We start from the raw sequence: 17,093 nt of genomic DNA, 5'->3' as shown, positions 1-17,093 counted from the left end.
TAAAAGCACAGGGTGTAGAGACAGAATCAGCTGCTATTCAGGAGCTATTGAAATTCAAGACATAATGCATTAATATATTGGAAGGGAATCAGCTGAAGGACATTTTCCTCATTTTTAAAATTCATATTTTTCCTCTGATAAATATAGATCACATATATTATTATAGCTTGCCCAAAAACCATTTCTTTGCAAATATTTATGCAGCATTTTTTGGTTTGGTTAATGATGAATGCCTTGGAATGCTAGCATTAGCTGAAGAAGCAGTATAATAACTCAAATACGTAGACATATGTAGTGAAAGTAGTTTTGATAAGTAAGATCAAATAGTTTATAGAGTTGGAGAAAAATAAACTTCTGGTTCAGATGGATATAAAGAATTATGAATTAGGGTTTAAATCACCTAAATGTCCACTAATATAATTTCAAAAACAAAGGGAGGACTATTTTATAAGTCCTTACACTCAAAAGAACTTTTCTTTTGTGTACTTTGCTATTGAATAGCATGAATAGTGTTCCTCATTTGATTCACTGATCTTTCTTAAGAAGAAAATCAATAGTAATAAAATATTTAAAATTATATTATTATTCTGGGTAACTATACCACATTTGATCCAAATTTCCTCATGCTGAGTTTCTACTTGGAACCTAAAAATTGTCTTTATAGGTCACAAAGCATAATGATTCCTATATGCCTATATATAAGGCCTGATGAGGTGTTTACTTAAATTCCTAAAGATAGTCAAATATAATGAAATGGATGCTACTTGCTTTGATCTAATACATCCATCTATTTTTTATAGATGTGCCTCTTTACTAAGTATCATATTGAGACACTTAGCAATTTTAAAAGTGAATACCATAGAGAGTCTGAAAAACAAAGATTTCCCCAGATACTAGAAAAAATAAGTCATGGAGGGTTACAGAATTGTAATAAGAAACTCACTGCAGCCTGGAAAAAATTTTCCTGTATTTTAAGAAAAAATGCTACGTTGTGGCAAATTAAAACTGATGGAAATAGATCAAACTCTAGGATAAATCGTTTGGGGGTTAAATTAATGTTCAGTTAGTATGTGTGTTAGGAAAGCAAAGGTGCGTGGAGGGGTAAATATAGTCAGTAGATATAAAGCCATAGTTATTTCTAGCTAGAAAGACAGCAAATATTTCCAAAATTTCCATATCCCAAGATTCCAAGTGGCCGTGAATTACCCAAGTCACGATCCAAGTCTGGACCACCCATCGGACAAGGAACAACCCGTCAAAGTGATTAAATGACTAACTTACCTACATAATAAAAACAATGGTGACAACTGTGAAATAACAGAGATTTTACGGAAATCAGTGTTGAAAGATGTGTGCTTTAAGAATATATTTTCCATTTATCTGCTGTGCTACCTTAAATCTCTGGTCTCATTTATTTTCTTAATAATGCATGGGAAGTAAGAGAGTAGCTTTCAAGGGATTATTATGAGGCTCTAGTGGCAGAATGTGTTTGATATGTTTGATAAACTGCGAAGGCTGCTAAATCTTTAGAAATGTTAATTTTACCACTGACATGATATATAATGCAGGTGAAGACATACAGTTGGGTAGAGAAAAATAGGAATAAACTCATAGAATAGCTGAGGCATAACAAGACTTTTGAGTTAATAGAAAGTGGAAATATTATTACTCCTCAAGCAACATTAAAATACATTGATTAACCCTCACCGGGGATTTTTTAGCATATATAATACTAATTACCTCTTCAGAAAGCCTTAACATAGCCAAATTTATTTATCCCTTTTAAATTATTTGTTCTCAAAGGCCCCTTATTATATATCTCTCTGAAATATCTGAAAAGAGTTAACTCAAAAATCCTTTCTTAATATACCTTATTTACATGCAGTTTTATCTAATATAATACAAGGTTTTCAGGATTTACCCATCACAGTATTTTGTACTTAAGTAATAATATGATATAACATGAAGAGAACTACTATTTATGTCATAATATAATTAATTATTATCAGAAAAGCATGCACATTAAAAACATTCTTAAAACTAAACCATCTGAGACAACATGGATGGACCTTGAGGATGTCACGCTAAGAGAAATAAATAAGACAGAAAAAGTTAAGAACCATATGATTTCATTCATATGTGGGATATAAAACTGAAAACAACAACAGAATAAACAAAAAAACACAAAAATTCACAAATACAAACAACAGTATGGCAGTTGCCAGGGGGAAAGGGGGGGAGGGTCAGTCAAGGGCAAAGGGCATCAAATATATGGTGACAGAAAATGATATGACTTTGGGTGGTGGCACAGGATGCAACACACAGATCATGTATCATAGAAATATAAACTTGAAACCTATATAATCTTATTAACTAATGTCACCTAAATAAATTTGATTAAAATATGAAATATTTAAAAATCTAATAATTTTAAAATGTCTAAGCCTAATATAATATATTTATGAATATATTTAAGATTTATGTATCATGATGTAGTTGCATCTGGTTAAAATAAATTAGGCATCCCTTACAGTTTTATCAATTTATTTAATTGCCTTGTAATTTTGAAAATGTGTATAATAAGAATGCACAAATGATATAAAACTCTTTTTTTATGTAAACAGAGTAATTAATAAAGAAATGTCAAATTCTCTTCACCATCAAAATCAATATGCTCTTAAATTTTAAAAAATCCTGGCTTACTGCCTTGAATGACCTGAAAAACATTAAGTAATTGGCTTTTAGTACAATAAATATATTCATAAAGCATGTAAATGAGATTGGAGAAAGTATTATATAAGAAATGCTGAAGGATATGATACTCAGTTGCCCTTTATTCCTCTATGATAATAAAGAAGAAAAATTATAACAATATTCATTTAAGTAGAAAAGAAAAGATAATTGATTTTAGCATAAGAGAATAAAATTTGATGTAGTTGATCACAACTGCAACGTATTCTATCTTTCCCCTGGGGAAAAGTGTCATTCTTATACATGTTCATCAAAATTGATTAGAATAAAAGTATACTTACTGCCTCTCCTCCGTCAGAATATGTGACACTATTATGCACATGTCCAAATACAGAAGCAGAGGTTAGTTAAAAATCATGCTCTTTGTCTATAAACTTTTAACTTTCAATATCTCAAAATTTCTGTACAGTCATGTGTCACATAAGGATGTTTCAGTCAATGATTTACTTTATACAAGATGGTGGGCTCATAAAATTATAATGGGCTGGAAAGTTTGCTTTGCTTAATGACATTAAAGCCATTGCAATGTCATAGGACAATGCATTGCTCACATGTTTGTGGTGATGCAGCTGTAAACAAATCTAATGTGCTGCTAGTCATTCAAAACAGCACAATTTACAATAGCCAAGTGCTGGAAGCAACCTAAGTGCCCATCAGTGAATGAATGGATCAAAAAACCATGGTATAATTACAAAATGGAATACTACACAGCAGAAAGAAAGAAGGAACTCCTACCCTTCGTGACAGCATGGATGGAACTGGAGAGCATTATGCTAAGTGAAATAAGCCAGGCAATAGAAGACAAAAACATATGATCTTACCTATAAGTAGAACCTGACCAACAAAACAAACAAGCAACCAAAATGTAAACATAGAATTGAAATAAAGAATAAAACTGACAGTAACAAGAGAGGAGGGGGATAATGGGGGAAAGAAGGGGAAGCATCCAGTCGAGGAACATGTGTAAAGGACCCAAGGACAAAGCCAAAGGGGGATAGGATTGAGAGTGGGAGGTGGGGTTCAAGGGGTGGGGGAGAGTGGGGGAGGGGAATGGAGACAACTGTACTTGAACAACAATAAAAAAATAAGTTAAAATAGTATACCACGTACAGTTATGTACAGTATATAATACCTGATAATAATAATAAACAACTACATTACAGGTTTATATAATTACTGTAGTATGCTTTTTTCTCATTGTTTGAGAGTGTACTCTTTTTTTACTATTAAGAAAATGTTTGGTGTAAAACAGTATGTGCATTACTCCCACAGCAGCTTCATATATCTTGTTTATGCAAGTTCTCTTGATTGCATCATTTTACTTCTGTGTTTGGCTGAATATGGTATTTTGTATAGTAACATGCAGTAAAGGCTTGTAGCCTAGGAGTGATAGGCTACATCATACAGCTTTGCCATCTGTGTAGTAGGTTACACCACATAGGGGTATGTGTGGGTGATTGCACAAAGCCAAAATTGCCTAATGTCACGTTTCTCAGAACATAAAGCTTTTGTTAAGTGGTGCATGGATGTAATCAAGGAATATTTTAAAATTGTATTAGTAGATATTGTTTGTTCATGAAAAGAGTATCTCAACGATCGGTTATTCTGTAACCACATCACATATGAAAATGTATCTTCTTCTGGGAACTTTTATATGTATTTTTTTTCTGTAATGTTTTATTCCTAGACATTTTCACTATTTTCCTTTATTGGGTCTCTTGTTATTCAGATGTTGTCTATCATCCTGGTTAATTGTACATTTTTTCTAGGTGAGAATTGGTTGAAATTTTAATAGAAAACTCTTCCTATGAAGACTATACTACATCTATTACTGTTCTTGATTCTGGATACAGAATGGACTTAGGGGATTCAACTTTCAGTGTATAATTATTTAATTTATCTTTTTGTTTTCATGTTGGACATCTACCCTTGAATATATCTGGTTTTCTCTAACTCTCAGAGTCTAAAGAAATTTCTCCAAAGAATTAATCTTCAGTCTTCTGTGTACCACAGGGAGAGACTTTCATATGGCAATATGAATTCAACAAGAGAATCAGGGAAACTGTTATATACAGGTTTACATATTTCTCTTGTAAGCCCAAAGTTTCTTCTCTCTGGAGGCACTAAATCACACCATTGCTGAACAGTTAGTAGGTCCTACAAGGCTGCATTATGGGTGTAGTGCTGTGAAGCTTCTTGGCTTTCTCCTCTGCTACTCATTTCAAGACTCCAATTTCTCAGGTCCACTGAGTAAATTTGTTTAGTGCATCTGCATTTCATTTTCAAAATTTTATTATGATATATCTTCTCTGAATTTCTTGCTAGTTGGTTTATAACACTAATAAAACATTTTAATGGGTTTCTTAGGAGGCAATGGAGTTAGTATGCCTTTATACAACCTACCACCTTTAACCAGAAGCCTTCCTTCATCTTGTGAGTATAGTGAAATCAGAATTTATGATTAGTCTTATGTTAAAAAATAGAAAAAAAAATACTTCAAAGAGCCTGAATCAATCTTGGGCTAAAGATTATATTAATTGCAAGAAAATGTGTTAGCGTTATTGAGGATATGAAAATGAATGAGTTCCATGCTCTCAAAGGACTATCACTATAATTGGAGTGATTTAATTACAAAGCAACTAGGATGTTACAAAGAGTGAGGGAAATGTCATTAGAAATGTGACAATACCATCCAATGTGTTACATACAATCTGATATACACATTGAATAAGCTAAAATGACTTAGTAAAGAAGTGTCAATCAAGATGAATTCTGAGGATGTCAGGACAGTTATAGTTAATGGTAGACATAGGAAAAGGTCACATCAGTTGTTTTTTAAACCTAAACTGCCTTGGGGTTTGCTGGGGTGGCTTTGACTGAAAACAGGACTAGCATTGACTTTGTTACACAGTAACCCATTGGCTGTGACCTACCAACTGGATGGGGGTTTGTTATCTCAGTGGATTGATGCCTATATCAGGATTATCTCAGCTATGTGTGATTTATTTTGGCTCCTTCTTCTTAAAAAGGCGAGATAGATCTTTTGCAATTTAACTTTTAGCAGGGAAAAAAAACAGTCTCCGTATCAGTTCACAAACTTGAACCACTAAAGGGAATTTCTGGAATGCCAATCTGTCCCTAAAACTCCTTTAAAAAAATGTTTTCTGAAAGTCATGGAAGCAACCAGACTATTTCATACTATAGTTCAGAGAACAATAGAACTAAATAGTTGTCACTAACCATAAAACTCTTTTCTCAGAGATTCATAAACCTAAATAGGCAGTGTTTCAAATAGGACAAGTGTAGACATACTGGTTCCTATTTCAGGTAGAGTTCATGCTGCTTTAGGGTAAGATTATTGAACATACATTTTATAGACTTATTTCTTATACTAAATATTATTACATAATTAAATACAAAAATCATGAAACTAGGTGATTTGACTAATACCACCAAATGCAATTTCATGGGTTCTTCTCTTTTTAGAGATTTTATTTATTTATTTTTGGTGGGGGAGGGAGGGAGAAAGAGAAGGAGAGAAACATCAATGTGTGGTTGCCTTTTGTGTGCCCCCTATTTGGGGATGTGGCCCAAAACCCAGGCATATGTACTGACTGAGAATTGAACCAGTGACCCTTTGGTTCATAGGCCTGTACTCAATCTACTGAGCTACAACAGCCAGGGCTCATGGGTTCTTTGGACCAAGGGATGTGATATGTTCTTGAACTTTAATTTCCGCTCTTTGACTCCTTCCTTAGAAGTGAAATACAAATTCTGGTTATAATTCTTCTTTTGGGATATGCTGTATTGTAATGCTCAAATGAATGACTTCAGGAAAATTTAATGTTTGTGTGTAATTTTTAGCCAACTAAAAATAGAACAAATAATCTTTGAGCAAACAATAGAAAACCCTGATACAGGTACTGAAACAGCTGTTTTTGAAAACTTATCACAAGTCTACTTTACATATTATACACATAGGGTGGGGCAAAAGTAGGTTTACAGTTGTTTGTATGAAAACTAATGCAATAATGTATAAGTGACCATACAAAAATAAACTGTTTCCCACATTCACAACTGCAAACCTCCCTTTGCCCCACCCTGTACACTCTACAGCTGTGGGGATCTACACTGATTCCATCTCTGTAATGCAGTGTCTTTATGCCTTGGCTGCAGGATGATAAAAGTTGGGAGATGGTGGGGGATGATGATTGACAGCAACATAATTCTTTGTCCCTGTGTTAAACTGTCCTATGGGAAAAAAGAAGCAAAATAACTTTAAGTGCTGTGATTGAAGAACCACTGGTTCCAATATTACACCACATGAGCCGATTAAGTAGCTTACAATGCTAATAACTGATTCAAAAACAGTCATTTAAAGTGTGATAACCTCAGCCGAATGCAAGAAATTATCAGTGTTGCAATAGATGTGTTACAATCACCAAGTCCGAGACTCTAAAACAAGTCTTCTCATTGTCCTTTCTAATTCCCTCATTAGAGAAATAAGATTATTCAATATGCATCCTCCCTTACTGCAGTAGTTCCAGTAAATGTAACTCAGAGTAACAATAGGTTGGACTTTATTAAAGGCTACATGCATCAAATGAGAGTCACTGCTAGAAGGAATTTAGGAAGCTGACCTCATTGTGGGATAAACCTTCAAGAACACAGAAGTCTGAATTTGGTTTCAAAAGTGAGCATTCTGTTTCCCTTTGAGTTTTACTTTATAGTCTGTAACATCAAAACATACACAGTGAAAAAGTACTATTTTTTCACATGTAAAGCATATAGGAAAAGAAATCAGAAAATTAAATTATATTAATTTACAAGGTATTTTATTAAAGTAAAATGTTATTTAAGGAAGTCTTTAATTGGTGATTATATGACAATTAATTTGAGAATAGCAAATAATTAGAGGCAAACATATAATTTTCTAAGATAATGATTAAAAACTATTTTATGGTAAGATTTGATAGCATTAATCAAATTCTAAGAAATTAATGAAAATTCTAAGACAAGGAAAAAATGATATTTTAATGTCTACATTTGTCATTATTTGCTACCAGAACTTTTTTTATAAACCTCAATTTGAGGTATCTTAACAACATTTTATGACACATGATGTACAGTAGTGTTGCTATTGACAAAATAGTCAACTTAAAAAGTTCTTAAAATTACAGTAGCTTTTATTCTAAGCAGCACCACTCAAATGTGAAAAGCTTTTGGGAAGGGATATAAATATTAACTTAAATATAACTCTTCTGATAACTATTAAATGCAATTAGATCAATATTTGGAATTACAGAAGAAACACTGAGTAGCTATGAAAATCTATAGCTGGAGGGTTTATATTTATTTTTCGAAATGCTTTCAAGAAAGGGAAATGATACAAGTAAAGTGCCCCAGCTGGACTTCAAACAAATGGCCATCCATTAAAGTATTTCAAAGCATTTAAACATCTTTTCTTATGATTCTTGACAGCTGAGGGCAAACAAGGTTGTTGAATTTATGACTAAGCTGATGCCTATAAAGACCCTCTGAGATTACTGTAAGCTCCAACTAATGTCCATTTCCTTTATGCTACATTTGGGCTTTCAAGAGCGATGTCCTCCTAGGTGGCTATCAGTCTCCCAGACTCATTTACCTGAATACATAAAGTGAAAAGCAACGACCTTTTGGGGTGGACTTACTATTTGGCACATTAAAGCTAATTTATTATAGATTAATATGACCTTAACAATACCACCTTCTCTTCACTTCATTTTACTTTTTCAAGTAAGAAAAAAACCTTACTGGATAAGAACTAGCTGAAATAAGGTATGTGTTACAAAAGAGTTTATCTATTGCCCAGTTTCACATATTTGTAATATGCACATGTAAAAGCCATAGGAAATTGAAATTCACACATAGTCATGTGAAGCTCTAATATTAGTTTGAAGAAATAGTAGTCTCTACCATTTTACTTAAGGGAAAGAATAAATAATAGCCTTTTTTTAAAGATTTTATTTATTTTTTAGAGAGGGAAGGGAGGGAGAAAGAGAGAGAGAGAGAGAAACATCAATGTGCAATTGCTGGGGGCCATGGCCTGCAACCCAGGCATGTGCCCTCACTGGGAATCAAACCTGCGACACTTTGGTTCACAGCCCGTGCTCAATCTACTGAGCTATGCCAGCAAGGAGAATAAATAATAGTCTTATTCAAGTAAAAGTGAGTTCTACTTGAAATATCAATATAGACAAGAAAATAATGGTATCCTTTGATATGCAAGTATAATGCATGAGAGAATGCCTACTTAAATTGTATTCCTTTACAAAAGAGAAACTAAATAATACTATGATTTATAACATTTGATAAACAATGTAGTCAAAATAACTTTTGAGATAAAACGTGACCATCAAAGACAATATACGTAAAAACATAGACATAGGTACTGTATTGGCGTAAGTGCATCGATACTCTAGTGTGTTTGCAGACATATGCCATTTAGCCCTTTTCTACATGCACAGGTAAGAAGGCTTGCCTGAAAGCTTCTGAAAATTTGTGGAAAACCCTTATCATCAAAAGGAATGGGTATCTTGCGTATAAGATATACTTATCAAGACTCTAGATCTACTTACAATTAAATTCAGAAAACATTTTAATACCTATGACCAGCACTCAAAAACAGAAATAAATCTAAAAATAAATCTCAATTGGATTTATAGTTCATTATCCTTAAACACACACTTCTTAACAGATAAAATGTGGCTTGACAATTCTGAATTTGCAATAATAAAATTGGCAAAATTAAAGGTCATGCTATCCAACTCTTTTTATTTAAATAGCAAGTAATTATAAAATGAGCTCTATAATAATATTTCAACTTACTTCAAATTATCACAATTTTTCTCTGTGAGAATACATCAAAATCTCTTAAGCTTTTTTCATATAAGTTTTTTTAAATAAACTAAAATAGGTCCATATCTATTTATACCTATAATTCTTAAAATATTTTACTATAAGCATTTTACTTCTATATACATAAATAGATGTAACTATATATAGTATATACATAGATATATAGATATAATTATATATCAATATAAGTATCTATATATATAAATATAGATGTGTGTAGAGATATAATTATATGTGAATATATACATACATATGGAGATATAACTAATAAATATATATGTGTTTGTGTGTATATATGTGTGTGTTTCTTTCTCTCTGTCCCTCTCTCTCTCTCTCTCTCTCTCTCTCTATATATATATATATATATATATATATATATAAAATTTTATATAGCAATGTATACATACAATTTTTATATATATAATTTAACTTCTTTTTAAAAAATTGCTATCCTCTAGGTTTAAGGCAGCAGCTGGTTTGGCAGTTGCTACATTAACAATTAACAGTGGGAAGGACAAGTTGTGGCCAAGTATAGAAGGACAAAACTTACTTGCATGCAAAGCCTCACATGAGGCTGTGTATAAATCATTCTTGCCCAGTACTTTTTACCTACAATCATTGTAAGCTATGCCCAAAGACTCTGGGAACTTAAAAATAGCACCACTAATATATTGACCTTAGAAACATGACTCAAATGTTAATGTGCAAAAAGAAGGCTAGTTATTAAAAATTCAGTGTTGGATTAGATCTTGTTTGCTTGAGATGATGCTAAATTCTCTACTAGCCTTGCAGTTCCACTGAGAGAACCAGGGAAAAAGGATTCATGGCCATGGAGAGCAGTGTGGTGCTTGGGGGAGCAGGGGGCGGGGGGGAAGGGACTAAATGGTAATGGGAAAAATATAATAAAATCTCTTAAAAAGTTACTGTACAGTAACCCATAAATTAAAACAAAGGCACTCTTTACAAAAAAAAAAAAAAAAAGAGAGAGAGAAACAGAAAGAGAGAGAGCAAGAGCTAGGAGCAAAGATATGTCACTCCACAGTGGTTCTAGGAAGAGCACTGCGTCTTTCTCTGTGACAGAATTAAGTGCACAGTGTTGTCGTGTTGTGGAAGACAAACGATATTCTACCACATGAAGTGACTTCAGAGATGTTTACCACATGAAGTGACTTCAAAATGAGACCTAAGGATAAGTAGAGAGAATAAGGGAAAGTCATTCTAAGTAGTAAGAATTGTTTATTCAAAATCCAAATGTAAAATAAAAAATATTCCAAGTAATTAATCATTTGTTAGTAGTTCATCTATTCAACAAATATGTATTGAACACCAGCTACTCAGTGCATATATATATATATATATATATATATATATTAAAACCCTTATCAAAATTTTGTTTCACCAAGTGTTACTAGAGCAATTTTGAAGCATATATGAAAACAAACAAAAAAACATTTCCTGACCCTTACTCTTCCTATTTCACATTAATAATAGAGACTTTCTCTTTCATGCTGATTCATTTATATGCCCACAGATTAAATAGTGTCTAACTATATATTAAAAGGGTAAAATAGAGTTTCCATCCATGATGGAGGCATAGGTGGAAACACTTCGCTTCCTTGGAGAACCAAAAGAAGAATAACAACCAATTTAAAACAATAAACAACCAGAAATGCTAGAACATCAAACTGCATGGAACTCCAAAAATCAAGAAAATTAAGAAACATTCACCCAGAGCAGTGGGAGGGGTGGAGACAGGCAGATGGGTGGAGAGGACTGGAGGCACTGCTGAGGACTTCACAGGTGAGATGGGGCTGGCAGATCAGGAAACTAAAGATTCAAAATCTCTAGCTGTAAAATTCTGCAGGGGTTCTGAAGGTGGGAGAAACTCCCAATCTCACAGGAGACTTGGTTGGAGAGTGGGGATAAAATGGAGCAAGCCAGAGGCATGGTTCTCTCTAGGACACCTCTGCCACAGACAGTGCCACAACACAGCAAAGAGGGATGCCTTTTTATGGAGAATACCTAAGGCTCCACCCCTTACAACATAACAGGTGCACCGAGACAAAGACATATGGCCTGAATAAAAGAACAGATCAAAACTCCAGAAAAAGAGCTAAGCAATGAGGAGATAGACAATCTATCTGACACAGAGTTCAAAACACTGGTAATCAGAATGCTCACAGAATTGATTGAGCTCGGTCACAAAATGAAGGAAGAAATGAAGGCTACCTAAAGTGAAATAAAGCAAAATATACAGGGGACCAACAGTGAAGAGAAGGAAAGTGGTGCTCAAATCAACAATTTGGAATGAAAGCAAGAAATAAACTTCCAACCAGAACACAATGAAGAAACAAGAATTCATAAAAATCAAGAAAGGCTTAGGAACCTCTGGGACAACTTTAAGCACTCCAACATCTGAATCATAGGGAAACCAGAAGGAGAAGAGGAAGAGCAAGAGATTGAAAACTTATTTGAACAAATAATAAAGGAAATCTTACCCCATCTGGAAAAGGAAATAGACTTCCAGGAAGTCTAGAAAGCCCAGAAAGTCCCAAAGAAATTGTATACCCAAGGAAGAACACACCAGGCACATCATAATTAAGTTACCCAAGATTAAAGATAAGGAGTGAATCTTAGACGCAGCAAGAGGAAAGAGTTACTTACAAAGGAGTTTCCATAAGACTATCAGCTGATTTCTCAAAAGAAATCTTCAGGCAAAAAGGCGCAGGAAAGAGTATTCCAAGTCACAAAAAGCAAGGGCCTGCATCCAAGAGTACTCTATTCAGAGAAGTTATCATTTAGAATGGAAGGTCAGATAAAGTGCTTCCTAGATAACGTCAAATTAAAGGAGTTCATTAACACCAAGGCCTTATTATATCAAGCGTTAAAGGGACTTATGTAAGAAATAAAAAAAGGTAAAAAACTATGAATAGTAAGATGACAACAAACTCACAACTTGCAACAACTGAACCTAAGAAACAAAAACAAAGCACACAACTAGAACAGGAACAGAATCATAAAATGGAGATCACATGGAGGGTTACCATTGGGAAGGGGGAGAGGGAGAATAGGGGAGGAAAGGGACATGGAATAAGAGGCATAATTGGTAGGCATAAAATAGACAGGGGGAGGTTAAAAATAGCATGGGGAATATAGAAGCCAAAGAACTTATATGTACAATCCATGGACATGAACTAAGGTAGAGGAATGCTGGAGGGTAAGGGGGTGCAGAGGGAGTGGGGAGAAAGGGGAGAAAAAAACTGGGACAACTGTAAGAGCATAATCAATAAAATATATTTAAAAATAAAAGAGTAAAATATTCTGCCTAAAATACATTGCAAGTAAAATAAGTAAACCCTCCTAAATAATCAGTATAAAATATCTATTTATGATTACTAAAAGTGTCTCAAAATGTCACTGTGTACTTCAGAACTGAAAATAGTAAATCATGTAAGAACCCAAACCTTTACCTCATTAATAACGCTGCTGTCCATATGTACCAATCAAATAAGAGAGACAATAGCAGGAAACCTAAGAAAGCAAATGTGTTCATACTATACCCACTTTAAAATGAAAAAATCTTCAATCACTCTTTATCAAGCAGCAAGGATTTTTTAAAACAAGTAAAAATAATACTATGGTGATTAAAATTTTAAGGAATATTTATATTATATATGATATAATAACCATATCATATTATTTTATATATGGAATTTTCAAACTTTTCATCACATGGCACACATACACTGATTACTAAAATTTTGTAGCACACTATATATATAACCTATCTGACGAAAAGGTAGGTATAATTTTTTCACACAGGATGGATGTTGTTATGCTGTTGTCTTTTTTTTTTTTATTGACAGTCTAATGGAAAAAAGGTCAGTCTTCCTGACAAGTAGTGAGGTAGGCAGATTTTTTAAAAAATTATGGCACACTTGTGTGTCCCAGCATAATGGTTGAAAACCACTGGTGAATATATTTGTTTTTTTATTATTGTTCCAATATACTTGTCTCCAATTTTCCCACACAACTCCACCTTACCTTACCCATCCTCACCTCCTACTCTCAATCCTACCCCCTTTGCTTTGTCCATCTGTCCTTTATACATGTTCCTTGACGACCCTTCCCCTTCCCCCGATTATCCCCTCCCACCTCCTATCTGGTTACTGTCAGTTTGTTCTTTATTTCAGTGTCTCTGGTATATTATGTTTGCTTGTTTGTTTTATTGATTAGATTCCACTTATAGAAGAGATTGTATGGTTTTTGTCTTTCACTACCTGGCTTGCTTCACTTGGCATAATGCTTTCCAGTTCCATCTATGCTATGCTGTCAGAAGGGTAGAATTTCTTTCTTTCTTTCTGCTACATAGTATTCCATTGAGTGAATATACCATCATTTTTGATCCACTCATTATAATGGGCACTTAGGTTGCTTGCAGCACTTGGCTATTGTAAATTGTGCTACTACGAATATTGAGGTGCATAGGTTCTTTTGAATTGGCATTTCAGGATTCCTAGGGAATAATCCCAGCAGTGGCATTACCAGGTCAAAAGCACTTCCATCTTTAGTTTCCTGAGGAAATTTCATACTCTTTTGCCCAGTGGCTGCACCAGTCTGCATTCCTACTAACTGTGTACTAGGGTTCCCTTTTCTCTACAACTTTACCAGCACTTGATATTTGTTGCTTTGTTTATGATGGTCATCCTGATCCATGTGAAGTGGTATCCCATTGTGCTTTTAATTTGCATCTCTCTGATGGCTAGTGATGCTGAGCATCCTTTCATGTCTCTGGGCCCTCTGTATGTCCTCCTTGGAGAAGTGTCTGTTCAGGTCCTTTGCCCATTTTTTAATTGGGTTGTTTGTCTTCCTGGGCTGGAGTTGTGTGAGTTCTTTCTATATTTTGGAGATCAAACCCTTGTCTGAGGTATCATTTGCAAATATATTTCCCCATCTGGTTGGTTCCATTTTCATTTTGCTGATGTTTTCTTTAGCCATGCAGAAGCTTTTTATTTTGATGTAGTTCTGTTTGTTTATTCTCTCCTTTATGTCCCTTGCTCTAGGGGACATATTGTTGAAAATATTGCTGTGTGGAATATCTGAAATTTTCCTGCCTATGTTCTCCTGTAGGACTTTTATGGTGTTGTGACTCATATTCAAGTCATTTATCCATCTTGAATTTATTTTTGTGTATGGTGTAAATTGGTGGTTGAGTTTCATTTTTTTTTTTTTTTTTGCATGTAGCTGTCCAGATCTCCCAACGCCATTTGTTGAAGAGGTTATTTTTTACCTCATTTTATGCTTCTACCCCCTTTGTCAAATCAACAAAATATCACAAACAGAAATCAGGAAAAAATTCCATTTGTTGAAAACTGAAGTATCTAGGAATAAACCTGACCAAGACAGAAAAAGAATTCAGAAAACCACACTGCACTAAAGAAATAAATTAAGGAAAACACAAACAAATGGAAGCACATACTCTGTTCATGGATTGGAAGAATTAATATCATCAAAATGTCCATGCTTACCAAAGCAATTTAAAGACTCAATGCAATCCCTATTAAAATGCCATTTATATATTTCACAGATATGGAATAAGCACTTCAAAAATGTATATGGAACAATAAATGACCCTGAATGGCCACAGCAATTTTGAGAAAGAAGAACAAAGTAGGAGGGATCACAATACCTGACATCTAATTATATTACAAGGCCACAGTAATCAAAACTGTTTAGTAATGGAAGAAGAAGACACACACATCAATCGAACAAAATAGAGACCCTAGAAATAAATGTAAGTCTCTATGGTCAATTAACGCTATATATATATCTATATATCTATATATCTATCTCTATCTCTATCTATCTATCTATCTATATCTATATCTATATCTATATCTATATCTATATCTATATCTATATCTATATCTATATCATCTATATCTATCATCTATATCTATATCTATCTAAGAATTCAGCAAGGGGCAGCCAAAAATGTGCCAAAGAGGCAAGGGAAAGAACCAACATGGGAACAGTGTCAGATGGAAATGCTTGTTCCCCACTCCTCAGGTTTCCAAGTGAAGATGCATGTAGTTGGGTAGAAATTCAGGCCTCTTGCCCTTCCCATTCATTCAGTCTGGTCCATCAAGGAAGACTTAACCACTGGCATTTGGGGAGAAACCTGGGCATGAATGAGTTAGCAGCCTCTGAATTTTCTTCTCTGTCCATCCTGCCGGAACTGAGTTTCCTTCCAGTCTACTGAGAACTCTGGAGTTGTGTTGGTTAATTTTACTTTAATATGACTATTAAGAAACCACATATTACATTTACACATCATCCTTCAATATTTTTCAGTAATTAATATATCTGACACTTGAATTTCACCTATTTCATTCCTGAATCTCTCTGACAACTGCTTTTGCATCATTACTGGCTTTATAATGGACAAAATAGTAAAACTCAATTTGCTTCAATTTATCATTAATAAAATGAAGATAATGTTTTTGAAGATTAAATTAATATTACAAATATTTAAATGTGCTTAGCTACATTTGACACAGAATACTAATTGAGTGCCATTAGGTAAATGAAAGTTATTTATTAGTCCCTTTACTGTCCCAGTAGAGAGATCAGACAGGTATCTAGGGTCTATGTCATTCATCTCTGTTGAACAAACAGAGAAATTTGGGATTTACTGAAAGCACAGTGAAAGTGCAGTGTGTGTAATGTAGATTACAAGGAAGTGGGAAAAAGAGGCAGATGGATGTAGTAAATCCCACCAGCACCTGAGCTGCCTTATAAGGGGACACCAGCAGGGGAGCAGCTGGTGAAAAGGGCATGTGTTTCCTGGGACCTGTGGAGCTGGCTCTGATACCCTGTATCACCTACTTATTTACAGGACTTTTAAATGGAAGGGTGTTTCTGTTGTTTACATCTGAAAGTGATCTAATTGATACAATTTAAAAACTTAGAAGTGGTTGCTGTAACAGAACACTTCATTGGCTTAATGGAAGTTGTTGAGTAGCAGATGGCAAGAACTCACAGTGTGAACCTATAACACGGTAGCAAAATATCGTAAAGGTTTCCTGTTTTTCCTCAAAAGACAGATCGGGTACCGGTGAAGTCATATAGGAGGTTATAAGAAATTGCTATGGATTCAAATGGGCTTCTCTAAAATGTATGTTTTGAAGCACTAACCCCTAGTACCTCAAGAATGTGACTGTATTTAAAGATAAAGTCCTTAAAGAGATTATAAATTTAAAGGAGGTCGTTAGTGTAATCCTTACTCCAACATGGCTGGCGTCCTTATAAAAGGACAATAGGAAATAGGCACAAACAGAAGGATGGCAATAGAAAGAAGTAGGGAGAATAGGGCCATCTACTCCCTATGAGCCAAGAAGACAGGCCTCGGAAGAAACCAACCCCTCTGACACCTGACCGGGACT

Source organism: Phyllostomus discolor, chromosome 3 (genome assembly GCF_004126475.2).
Source record: "Phyllostomus discolor isolate MPI-MPIP mPhyDis1 chromosome 3, mPhyDis1.pri.v3, whole genome shotgun sequence".
Lineage (NCBI taxonomy): Eukaryota > Metazoa > Chordata > Mammalia > Chiroptera > Phyllostomidae > Phyllostomus > Phyllostomus discolor.
The sequence above is the reverse complement of the archived record's forward strand: the minus strand, read 5'-3'. Positions refer to the sequence as shown.